Source organism: Hakea prostrata, chromosome 2 (assembly GCF_041222555.1).
Source record: "Hakea prostrata isolate BN-2017 chromosome 2, UWA_Hpros_2, whole genome shotgun sequence".
NCBI classification, from domain to species: Eukaryota; Viridiplantae; Streptophyta; class Magnoliopsida; order Proteales; family Proteaceae; genus Hakea; species Hakea prostrata.
In genome coordinates this window covers 39,031,656-39,044,828 of record NC_142601.1, presented here as the reverse complement: position 1 = coordinate 39,044,828, position 13,173 = coordinate 39,031,656, and the positions used below count along the sequence as shown (strand labels likewise).

Sequence of the window (13,173 nt, the reverse complement as noted above, 5' to 3'; positions counted from 1 at the left end):
CTCATGATCTTCCTAAGGATTAATGGCTAATGCAATGATCTTAACCATGATCATTGCAAGCTTTTGAAGGAATCATGATCAAATCATGATCTTGTCTTTGTTCATCTTTTGATTTGAATTCTGATCTTCTTAGATCTACTATATTGATCATGTTAGTAGTCAATTGCTGTGTTTTCTTCACATGATCCATGATCTATCAATCTCTAGTTGTTTCTCTTCTACCATACCATGCTTTCTTCATGAATCATGATAGTTACATCTATGGTAGGTTTTGTTTCCTTATTTAGATTTATGCTCTTAGGTCTATTTTCTTGAAGATCTAAGTATGCCTTCCATGATATCTTTATCTGAATCAATGATTCATTCTCCTATTGTTCTTGTCTATGATTTCTATCTTGAATTCTTCAATAACCATGATTGATCTAATTATGGTAACTTTTTGTTTCCTAATTTGTATCTTGAAGACTTGATTCGATTAGTGTTTTGAGGTCCCCTATATGTTAGGATACTACTAATGTAGTTTACCCCTTGTTTAGTACCCTTTTGAACCACCAAATTCGGATCTTATATCTTAAAACTCTGATTTTGTAGGCTACTGTCTTCATTGGTCGATTGATTGGTCGATGGGCGTAGAGACCAATCCAATCGACCAATGAGTACAACAACTCAGATTTGGTCCGTTTTGGATGTTTTGATATCTTTTCTGTTAGGGATCTTTCCTAATATGTTGTATACATTTGTTTAGGACCTTCTTCTCAAGTTTGTCAAGATCTTACTTGATTTCTTAGGATTCCTTTGCAAGTTATAAAAGGTAAGGATGGTTACTTCTTTAACAACATAAATTGCATATCTTAGTTTCTATATTTGAATCTTGTTAATTTATTTCTTTAATTAGATTCTTATAATGTTATACTACTGTGGTACTGTCTTGATATTAGTAGCATTACTTATTTATATTGAATTGACTCATGTATGATTTACTTACCAGTTATATACAAGTTGATTGTAATTATTGATTTCTTTCCATATATGAAGTTACCATATATGTGATGTTATGAATTGATGCTTGTGTATGCTTAAGTATGGTTTGGAAAGGAGAGGTGTCCTTTTGACACTTCTGTCCTTGGACTACTACGGGAATATTATGGGATGTTTCCGGAGATGCCCTCTGGACACCTTCCTAAACTGTTGGATGACATATTTAGGATTGTCTAGTAGTGTTTGGCTAGGATGTCCCATTATGTCAGACCCTAATCGGAGGGGTATTGAGACCGAACGACCCGTGGTAGCAATGGGGATTCATGGGCGCTCAAGACCGGTAACCAACCCGTGAGAGGACAGGAATCACATTGTGGGGCCCATTTATTGGTAGGGTTGCATATGGATAGACTTGGGCTCACGGGCGCTTAAGACCGGTAACCAACCCGTGAGAGGACGTGAGAGCTTCCCGTTTACCATATGTGGATAACCAGTAGGGTTGATGAGTCCGTAGTCAGGGACTATGAGGACTCTAGTGTGAAGGATACCGGAAAGGATCGTCAGGGATGAGGAATGGACGTATCCCGGATCTGACTTGATGTAACTAAGTAGAAGACTTGCATTTGGCTAGGCTTTACCCTGACATGCGCCGGTACTTAGACCAATGGTTATGTGAGAGAGTGGTGACCTATACCCCCAGCCATGGAATGTCCCGAGGGATGCCGGACCCATTACCAACTGATGATGAGTGAATGAGACTTTCCTAAAGAAGTACGGTGCTATGACTTAAAGCATGTCTGCCAATAGAGACCAGCATATATAGAGTTAAATTCATACATTCATTGTTTGTCTCATACCATATTGCATCTATGTTTGTTTTGTAATCCTGCCATTTATGTTATTATGGATTTAACTGCCTTATTGAGTTTCTTTGAAACTCATTCCTTTATTGTACAATGTTTGTTAGACTATTCTACAGAGTTCGAATATCATGATTTGCTCGTATAAAGAAGCGCAAGGAGAAGAGGCATATCCCTAGGAAGGTGATTGCGGTTACGACAATTACACTGAAGATCCCGCGAGTGGTTATGCTCCGTACGATGCTTAGTCCAACCATAGAGTGGAAGCGCCCTTGTGCCATTTATGAGATTTATATTTATAGGGATATTGTCTATAAGATTGAGAACAATTTAGTTACCTATTGTACCTGCTATTGGGATTAAATTCTATCCTGTTTATTCTCTTTTAGAACTACTTTTCCGCTGGTTGTAGAGTGGGATTTCGCCTCACTTTACTTATCTGATTTAGACACTCTGATTATATTTAGTACTCTGATTTATATATGATTCATTATTTCCTTATTTGGATCTATGGTTTATCTTTCGCACTTCGATTATTATTGTTCATGATTATGTTATTGTTTATGTGGGAGGTTGATTACTCGATACCTGATCTTCGGGCTGTGGATCACACTCTCGGGTATGCCAGTTAGGGTACCGGCTGGGAGGATGTGACAATAGTATTATACTTGGGGTTTACTCATTACGGAAGTTCTGAATGGTGTTCATTACTTTTTCTGTTCTACAGAAATCTAGGGTTTTCCCTTTTCTGCTTATAAGCTGTTGGATTCTTGACTGATATTGCTTTTATTTATTTATTTGCTGTGCCTCCAAGAATTAACTTGGACTTTATTAGGGCGAATTCTTGCAAGAATACTGCCCCAGTACTGATGAAGGTTGCTCCCTCTGAGGTGAATGCTGTTGGCGAATCTTCTAAAAGTGGGGAGACTGCTGTTGGTGAATCTTCAGAGCAGATTTCCACAGTTTCTGCTGATGCATCTCCCACGCTTCCTCTGCCTGAAGAGACCGTTCGGTCTTCCAAGGAGGACGTGGCTCCCTCAGTCGTTGCTTGTACTGTTGACGTCCCTGCCGAAGAGACCGTTCGGTCTTCCATGATGAAGACCCTTCGGACATCTGAGGAAGATGTGGTCCCTGCAGGCGCCGCTCCTATTTCCAACTCTAGTGCTTGTTTGGCATCCTCCTCCACTCCTTCCTTGGAGCTGGAGGATTTTGCCACTAGGAAGCACCCTCGGTTGGATGATGATGCGTTCCAGCCTTCTGGATCACTGAAGAGGTCTGACTTGGTGATAGGTGATTTTGACAAGGCACTAAAATGGTGCACTACTATTCAAATGCCTGCCGAGAGCAGAGCCCTCTCCACGATCCCAGATGTGGATTTTTCAAAATCACTGGTGATGTAAGTTTTTCTTCATTACCTTTCGTTCTGAAGATTTTACTTTTGCTCTTGACTAACTCTGAAGTTGTTGCAGGAGTCTCATTGGTAACTTCCACAATCAAGTGGAAGCAGCCTTTAGACTCAGTAGACTGAGTGATGAAGTTTCCAGGCTTCGGGAAGAATCCAAAGCCAAGGATGCTGAGATTGCTCATCTTGGAAACCAAGCTTGGGAGATTGCCCGAGAGAAGAATTCTGAGAACGAGCATCTTCGTTCGGATTTGGATGATGCCAGGGAGAAGATCCATCGGCTGGAGCGAGAAGTAGGAAAGCTTTCAGCTGGGGTGAAAGGGTCTAAAACTGTGTCAACGTCCCAAAGGCAAGCTGTTACTCCTTTTCCCGAGTCCCTTTCAACAGATGTTCGCAGGGCTTGCATCTTCAAATATTTGCACAGTAAGCCTTTTGTTGACATGTTGAACACTTATAACTTGCAGGCATACCGGGATGGTGAGAATGAGGTATGGGAATCAGTACTAAGGAGAAATCCTTATTTCAACACGACTCCCCACCACGAAAATTGTCATCCTGAAGTGTTTGCAAAGCTAGGACTTCCTCTTCCTGCCTGGACCAAGGATGCAACAGACCTTCCACCTCCAGATCCGGATTGATGCATCATCTTGCAGATTCTCCTCCCTATTCTCCTCTCAAAGAATATAGCTATGAAGAGCTTGCCTTGAATGCAGGTTTGATCAAAGATCAAACTTCTCCCGGTCAAGCTGGATAAAGAGTATGGAATTGCAAAGGATTTTGTACTTACAGAATGCTTCGCAATCCCCTAGGGACATAAACAAATGATAACATATGTTTTCCCGACTCTGTTCTTCTTTTTCTTCCTGAATCTGTGTTGCTTCTTAACTCTATGTTGCTTTTGACAAAGTTGCTTCGATCTTGTTTAACTTCTTAATGATCACCGATGATGACTTTCTTTTTTGACCGAACGAAGATTGTATCCCAACACTTGTTATCTCATTGTTTGATGTAAAGGTTGGCCCCTTCTGGTCGTTTAAAGAAATAAAGAATTAACTTCATCTTTGAACTTTGTCAGTCACTTGAGTCTTTGTTGCAGTAGGTCTTAGTTGTTTCAAAACAATGCCTTTACTTAGAGATTTCCGGAGAAATTCAATAAGTCTGAGAAGGAACTCATTCGGGTTTTATACCGATGCCTTGTAGAAGGAACTCACTCGGGTTTTAAACCGATGCCTTTACTTAAGAATTTCAGGAGAAATTCAATAAGTCTGAGAAGGAACTCACTTGGGTTTTAAACCGATGCCTTATAGAAGGAACTAACTCGGGTTTTAAACTGATGCCTTTACTTAAGAATTTCCGGAGAAATTCAATAAGTTTGAGAAGGAACTCACTCGGGTTTTAAACCGATGCCTTATGAATTTGTCGCTGGATCTGATCTTGAGTGTTGTATGATGCCCCCCAATCAAAAGACAGTATGTTGAAAACTGATAATTGTATTGATTGAGTTGAAATTTGTTACATCATGAATGAAAATGATAATCTTCTCAAGGATAATATTTCTTCAGATGCCTAGCATTCCACGAACGATCCAACTCTTTCTGGGTTGTCATGTTCTTTAGCTAGTAAGCTCCCGAACCGACCGGTTTAACAACCATGTATGGTCCTTCCCATGAAGGGTCCAATTTCCTTTGATGGCGTGGATTTGAAGCTAAGGTATTCTCAATACCAAGTCTCCTGCTATGTATCGACGATTCCTCACTCGGGAATTATAATGTGACACTACTCTTCGTTGATAATGTTGAGTTCGTGCTATTGCTTCTGCATGAACTTCATCCAACAAATCAAGGCTATCCAGCAATCCTTGCTCGTTCGCTTTTTCTTCGAACTCTCTTTCCCGTAGTGTTCTAGCCATTACCTCAACAGGTGCCAATGCTTTAGATCCATAAGACAATTTAAAAGGAGTTTCCCCTGTGGGTGTTCGAACCGTAGTTCGGTAGGCCCAAAGTACATTCTGCAAATCTTCGACCCATGAGGCTTTATTAGCTTCAAGTCTTCTCTTTATTCCCTCTAGTAACGTCTGGTTTGTGACCTCTACTTGACCATTGCTTTGGGGGTATGCCACTGACGACAGTCTTCCATTCTGTATGATGAATCGTGCAGATCGCACCTTGGTTAATCTTGCTTCTCTCGAATCCTCTAGTAGTTTATCATCTCTCAGATATTCTACTATTGGATCCATCCAGCAACGCTCCGCTTCAATATAGGAAATTTCCTTTTCTTGATAACTTGGAAATGTTATCTCTTCTATGTAGACCGAAGGTTCTAAAGTTTTTTCTTTGGCATTGGCTAATTTGGATAGCTCATCTGCCACTTTATTTTCTTTTCTTAGGATCTGACATACTTTCAGATTCCTGAATTCTTTTTGAAACACTTGCACAATTTCTTGATATTTCTGTAACTGGGGTTCCTTAACACCATACTCCCCCTGTACTTGATTGACAATAAGCTGTGAGTCACTATAAATAGTCACGTTTGCTATTGCCAATGCTTTTGACAATCGAAGTCCAGCTATTAGGGCTTCGTACTCTGCCTCATTGTTACTTGCTTCAAATGCAAATCTTAATGCATATCGAATAATAAATCTGCCGGGCTCTTCGAGAGAATTCCAGCCTGCTCCTTGCTTGTTACTCGAACCATCCACATACACCTCCCACATGGTCGGGATAGTGGGTTCGGCAATTTCTTCAATTGGGGCAGTAGTTTCCACTACAAAATCGGCCAGTGCTTGGGCTTTGATTGCCGTTCGCGGCTTAAAGCTTACTTAGAACTCACTGAGTTCAACCGACCAAGCCACCATTCTTCCAGACAAATCAGGTTTACGAAGAACTTTACAAAGGGGAAAAGTAGTAAATACCTCGATTGGATGAGCCTGAAAGTACGGCCATAGTTTTCTAGCTGCAATCATAACAGCTAGAGCCTGCTTCTCGATCTAAGAATACCATGTCTCTGCGTCAAGTAGTACGTGGCTGACATAAAAGACTGGCCACTGTTTCTTGTCTTTTTCCCGAACGAGTACTGCGCTGACCGCCGAAGGTGATGTTGCTAAATATAGTTGTAAGATTTCTCCCTTCTCGGGTTGAGACAATAACGGTGGTCTTCCCAGCGTCTCCTTCGGATCTTCGAATGCTTTTTGACATTCCTCAATCCACTTTGCCTCCTTGCTCCCCCTCAAATCTTTGAGTGCTTTGAAAAAAGGTAAGCATTTTTCTCTCGACTATGAAATGAAATGATTCGACGCGGCTACTCTCCCCGTTAAGCATTGCACACCCCGAACATTCTTGGGAGCTTCCATATCGATCAAAGCTTGTATTTTTGCTGGGTTAGCCTCAATACCTCTTTGTGATACCATAAAGCCCAAGAACTTTCCTGATGAAAATCTGAAAGCACAATTCTCCGGATTCAGCTTCATTTGGTATTTTCGCAGCACTGAAAATACCTCTGTTAAATCTTCGATATGTTTCATCCTCGCAGTGCTCTTTACCAACATATTGTCAACATAGGCTTCCACATTGTTCCCGATCAAGTCCTTGAAGATTTTGTTGACGGCCCTCTGATAAGTAGCCCCTGCATTCTTCAGGCCGAACGGCATGACTTTATAATAGAAGCTCTCACGATCAGTCATGAAAGTTGTAAATTTTTCGTCCTCCTTATTCATGAGGATATGGTTGTATCCTGAGTATGCATCCATGAAACTCAATGTTTCATATCCTATTGTTGCATCTATCAACAAATCAATCCTGGGCAACATGTAACAATCTTTAGGGCAGGCCTTGTTGAGATCTGTGTAATCTGTACACATCCTCCACTTCCCATTTGCCTTTTTGACCATTACTACATTGGCCAACCAGATTGGGCATTCAATTGGTTCGATGAAACCAGAGTTCTTCAGTTTTTCAACTTCGCCCTGAATGGCTTCGTATTTTTCCATGAAGAAATTTCTCCTCTTCTGAATGACTGGTTTCACCTTTGGATCTATCCAAACTTTGTGCTCTGCAACTTGCCGATCAATTCCAGGCATGTCATCTGTAGACCACGTGAACACATCACTATTTTGTTGAAGAAAGACTTCAACTTCTCCTTGAATTCTTCTAGCTGCTCAGACCCGATATAAGTAATTCTCTTCTCATCATCAGGGTACAACTGGATTTGTTCCAATTTTCTACCGGCTCGGGCCTTTGCATTTCTGCCTTGTCCCGATCATCTCGTACTTCAATTGGTAATGCAGTTACCTTTTTTGGGCCCTCCTTATCCTTTAAATATGCAACATAACATTGCCGAGAAATTCTCTGGTCAGATGAAACTTGAGTGATTCCCATCTCAGTTGGGAATTTTATTTTCAAGTGCTTTGTTGAAACGATAGCGCCTAACTTCGATAAGGATGGTCTCCCGAGGATGACGTTGTAAGCCGGGAGATCTCGAACTACTAAGAAATTTACCCGAACGGTAGCCTCTTTCGGGAAGCTTCCAATTGATAGGTCCAATTGGACCGATCCTTCCGCTATTACAGACGATCCTGCAAAGCCATATAAATGTGTGGATGATGGCTCCATCAATTCTTCACCCACCTTAAGTTTCTGATAAGTTGCATAAGATAAAAGGTCTGCAGCAGACCCGTGTCAACTAACACCCAATGTACTTCAGGGCACGCATTCTCTACCTTGATGACTATGGCATCATCATAAGGTAAACAGACGCCTCTTTCATCTTCTTCACCGAAGGTGATCGAACCCTCACCATTCGGCCTCTTACGGTTCTGCGTTTCTCCAGTTCCAATGAACTTGGATTTTGCTTTTAGCTTTCGGAGTGACTCGGGTTTGGGACCTCCGAAAATTGTTAGGATTGGTGATCGAGTAGCATCGATCACCTCCTTACCTTTTTTAGACTAAGGAGCCTCCGTTTGTTGGTCTGGGCTAACCGAATGGTCCCTTTTTGCCCCTACATCTTGTGGTTCCTCTCGTCTTCTGCTTACGAAATTGGACAAGTGTCCCTGGGATATCAATCTCTCGATATCTGCCTTCAAATGTCTGCAATCATTGGTATAATGACCGTAATCCTTATGGAAACGACAATACCTTTCTCGATCCTGCCCCCCAGGCTTCGCGGGAAGCTTTGGAGGCCACTTCAAAATATTCCGCTTCTTGATGATATTTAAAATATCAGCCTGAGGAGTATTTAGTGGATTATACTCACTTTTACAGGGAGATCTCTGACACCACGCTTGATGAGGCTTTCCGACTCGATCACGAACATTCTCGCTTTGGCTTCGCTTGTTCTCGAAGCCTTATGCTCCTTTGCGGGAACCTTATTGTCCCCCTGGCGTGCATCCAGGATCTCCATGACTTCTGCCTGCTTCTGGCATCTCTGCACCAATTCAGCGTAAGTGGTAGGCATGTCTTGAAGTAATAACTCCAAGAGCCATCGGTTTGTGAGTCCAGTGAACAAAGCAGTTTTAGCTACTTGCTCATCTAGATTCTCTATCTCCATTGTAATTCTGTTGAATCTTTTCAAGTATTCCCGAATTGATTCATTCTTCCCTTGTCTAATAGTAAACAAGGTCTCCTCAGTCTTTTTGATCTGGATTCCACTCTGGAATCGTCCTATGAATTTGTGTGCCAATTCGTCGAAGTCTACGATCCTTCCCGAAGGGAGATTCGAAAACCATTTCTACGCGGCCCCAGTTAAGGACGAACCAAAGACCCTACAAAGAATCTCATCAGAATTACCTACAACAGCTATAGTCTGCTGATAATAACTGATGTGGGCCGTGGGATCTCCTGAACCATCGAATGTGGAAAAAGTTGGCAGGCGGAAATTATGAGTAAACTGGTATCCGGCAATGGGCCCGGCAAACGGAGTCTTTCGGATAACCAAATAGATATCATCAGTTATCCTCCCTTTTGCCAGTTGTCCAACTTTTTGATTGATATTGGCCAATTCTTGACCAATATGTGCTGACCGATCCCCGACAACACGATCACTCCCTCGAGCAACACAATCATTATCTCGAACATCACGATCATTCTCTCGAGCAACACGTCTGACAGTTGGTGAGTAAGTTCGTACTCCTGCACCCAACCTTGTATTTGAATCGGTCGTACTTCCTTGCGGTCTGTCGTACCAATTGTCTCGCCTAGGGAGATCTTCAGTTCTCCTAGGCTCTCTTGCACGTAACCGGTCGCCTTCCCGGAAATTTTGACCGACGTTCTGCTCATCGATCAGTCTTTGATCCCGCTATGACGCGAGACTTCCTGCATCATGATGATCGGGTGCTTGTGGTATCACCACTTGTCTGGTTAGCACACGAAGTGCCTGACTTATCTCCAACATCTGGAGTTTCATTTGATCCAGTTGATACTGGAGTGGATCTGGAGGATTATTACCTCCTTGACCCCCATCAACTTCAACGGGTCGACTTCCCTTTGGAATATCTGGATTGTTTACTTCAGGAATCTGGATGCCAACATCTCGTTGTGCAGTAGCTGCTGCTGCTGCTGCTAATCTAGTCACCATAGCTCTCTGAGACGTTTCCCACAGACGGCGCCAAATGATGCGTCCAAAATCTGCTCAGCCCTTAGATCTCCTAAGAGTGACCTGCAAAATAAAGGGTCAGATGTGGCCCGACCGCTGGGATCTAGGGTCCACCTCCGAAGGCTAAGTCAGTTGATGAACTTAATCACAAACGGCTCTGCTAGAGCACAGAGCTAAGGAATGAATAGTAAAAATACGATTCAGATAGCAAGCATCTGAGTGTTTTTCGTCCGTCCTCTACCTTGTGAGTAGGTGATGTCTTATATAGAGTGTATCTTTGAATCTCCATTGTTGGATGCATTTGAGCCTTCTTCGGGTAGTTGTTAGATCTTAACAGATAGATCCGTTGAGTGATAGACTTCTACTAGTTTGGACTAGTAGATGACCCCTAGGATACCACTATTGTTATTTGGTGGTTATCCGTATGATAGCGATGAGTGACAGCCACTGGAAACTGCTAGCCGTCATTAGGTTGATCAAACTATTCCGATAGTATCGGATTAGGGCGTGCTTGTGGCTGAGTTAGTTTTCTTCCTCAGTGATAGGCATGCATTTACCATGATTTAATTCCCAATACTTATTTAATTAAAGACACCTAATTGAGTATTTTTGTGTATTTTTCAGAAATAAGGTGATTTTGGATATTAGAGATAATATGAAGTAAAGTTGGCAAATATATTAGATATTGGTGGATTTTAAATCATGGAATTCAATCTTGCTGCCCAAGAAATCATGAAAAGTGAGATCTTAGCCAAATTGAAAACATGTGGAGGTCTAAGGAACAAAATTGGTAATAATCGGGTAAACAGACCTACCTTCAGTATTTTGGGCATATCTCTCTCGTAGGAGCTTGGATTTCAATGATTCAAGATGATATGAGACGATATTGAAAATATCTATAACTTTCCTTTTTTAAGGTTTTCCAAATTCCGAAAGAATAAAGGTCAAATCGATGGGTAAAGAGAGGGGATTCATTGTGTGCGGGAGACATAAAAGAGAAGCCAACCACAGAGAAGAAGAAAAGACGGCGAATGCGGCTCTCATCTCTCTCATTGCTGAAGAAGAAGACCACATATCTCTCTCTCTCCCTATGTTTCATCTTTATTTTTCTTTTGAACTTTGTGATAATGAGTAGCTAGTTCCTTTTCTTTGGGATGTAAATGAACCATGCTTATTTCATTAAGTTGATTGTTCTATATCTTCTAGTTGATTGTGTTTGAGTTTGGCCAAAGATGTTCTATAACTTAGCGAACTAAGCGTGCCAAGCTTCTGCGAAGGACGATAGTCTTGCGAAGATATGGCATATCTAGGAAGACCATCCCTAATTTACTTTAAAGTATAGAGTTATATCGGTTAGGGAAAAGCATTGGGGATTCGAAATCCCAAAGATCTTCACATATTCATAGTTTAAGTTTTTGCATTAATTAATAGATTTAGTTTAAATTTAGTTTTGTTGAATTCAATCTTAGTGACTTAGCCTTTCAGTTCCCATAGTTTGACCCCGTACTTTCTGCTTGCTAGATTAGTATAGGATTTTATTTTTGATTGGTTAGCGACACGATCAAATTTTGGCGCCGTTGCGGGGGAACCAAAGCACGGTTGCTAGGATTGATTTTTGTCAATTAGGCATAATTTTTAGAGTAATTTTAGTGTTTTTAATTTTTAATTTTTCTTTGCTTATTTAACTAATCTCTTTTTCTTTTGTTTTGTAGGTAACTGCAAGAGTAGCGATTCGATAATTAGTTTAGGTTGTTATCTTTTATTTCATAGATATAATTGTATTTAGGACTTTTCAATTGTAATATTTGCATTAGATTGGGTTGTTTAGGTTAATTTTAAAAAAATCCCCATCCCTCAGATCCCACATGTATAACTTTTGTTCGAAAGATCACGTGGATTGCACTTCAGGTACGTCCTAGACTCTCCCTTTTGCTATAGTTATTTTCTTTGAATTTTTCTTATTTAGCTTCTTTTTTTTTCTTCTTCTGTGTGTATGCATGGTTGTTCGTCCCTAAACCCTGAGTTGACTCCACTTGACTTAGAGTTAGAAGAGACTTTGGCCACCCTTAGAAGGCAACGAACCATGGCAAACTATGAGCCTCCAATGAGGCCCTTGAGTGAGCATTTCATTCCTACGATATATACTCCGGTTTCTTGTATTAAGTTGCCTAACATAGAGGCGGCTCAATATGAGATCAAATCTAGTGTGATTCAAATGCTTCCATCTTTTTATGGACTTGCCAATGAAGAGCCTTATAAGCACTTAGATGATTTTTAGAGGTGTCCTCCACGGTTAAAATTCAAAACCTCTCAATTGATGCTTTAAGGTTACTTCTTTTCCCATTCTCCCTTAAAGATAAAGCTAAGCATTGGCTTCATTTTTTGGACAATGTTAAAATTTCCACTTGGGTAGAAATGCAACAGGAGTTCCTTAAAAAGTTCTTCCCCATTGGCTTTACCAATAGCATTAGGAGAGCGATAACGAGTTTCTCCCAACAAGAAGGAGAACAATTTCGTGAGGCTTGGGAAAGACTAAAAGAATTACCTAGAAAGTGCCCCCACCATGCTATTCCTAAATGGCAATTGGTTCAATGCTTTTATGATGGCCTTAGAGACCGACATAGGCAAATGGTTGATTCTTCTTGTGGTGGGACTTTCATGCACAAGAATGAGAATGAGGCATGGGAACTTTTTGAGACCCTTAGTGAAAACTCCCAACACCATGCTTCAGCAGCTAGGACTGAGATTCCATCCATTGGGCAACCAAAGAAGAGCGGTCTCTATGAGATAAATCCTACCATTGAGATGAACACTAAGGTTGACTTGCTATCAAAGAGATTGGACCATCACTTGTCATTAGGACAACAAACCCCATCTCCACTTCCTACAAGTTTCTCTCCACCTAATCAGATTGAAGCATGCGCTTTATGTTCTAGCCTATCCCATCATGTCACTGATTGCTATTTGGCTACACAATACCCTGAGTTTGTTAAGGAGCATACACATTTGGCCCAAGGAGTCTCTAAATTTGGCAATGATCCATAATTCCAATGCCTGCAACCCAGGATGACGAAACCAAACAAATTTTTCATGGCGAAATTCAATGCCCAATCCCTCTAATCAAATACCTTATAGGCCACCTCCATTTAATATGCACCAAAATGCCTATAGGAATGAGCAACCATCATCTTCACAACCTTCACATGATTCATCATTTGAGGATAAGGTACTAAAAACACTTAGTGGATTAGAGCAAAACACTCAATTGTTGCATTCCCATTCTCAATCCATTAACAAATTGGAAATCCAACTTGGTCAACTAGCTGATGCCATCAATAGCAGGGAGGT

General features: G+C 41.1%; 1 non-coding gene across 1 annotated transcript; it reads right to left on the bottom strand.

The window, feature by feature from the left end:
* Positions 1-12,288: 12,288 nt before the first annotated feature.
* Positions 12,289-12,395, bottom strand: LOC149024320 (small nucleolar RNA R71). The gene has a single exon (XR_016171889.1). It is a non-coding gene; the product is annotated as a small nucleolar RNA R71 (small nucleolar RNA).
* Positions 12,396-13,173: the final 778 nt, after the last annotated feature.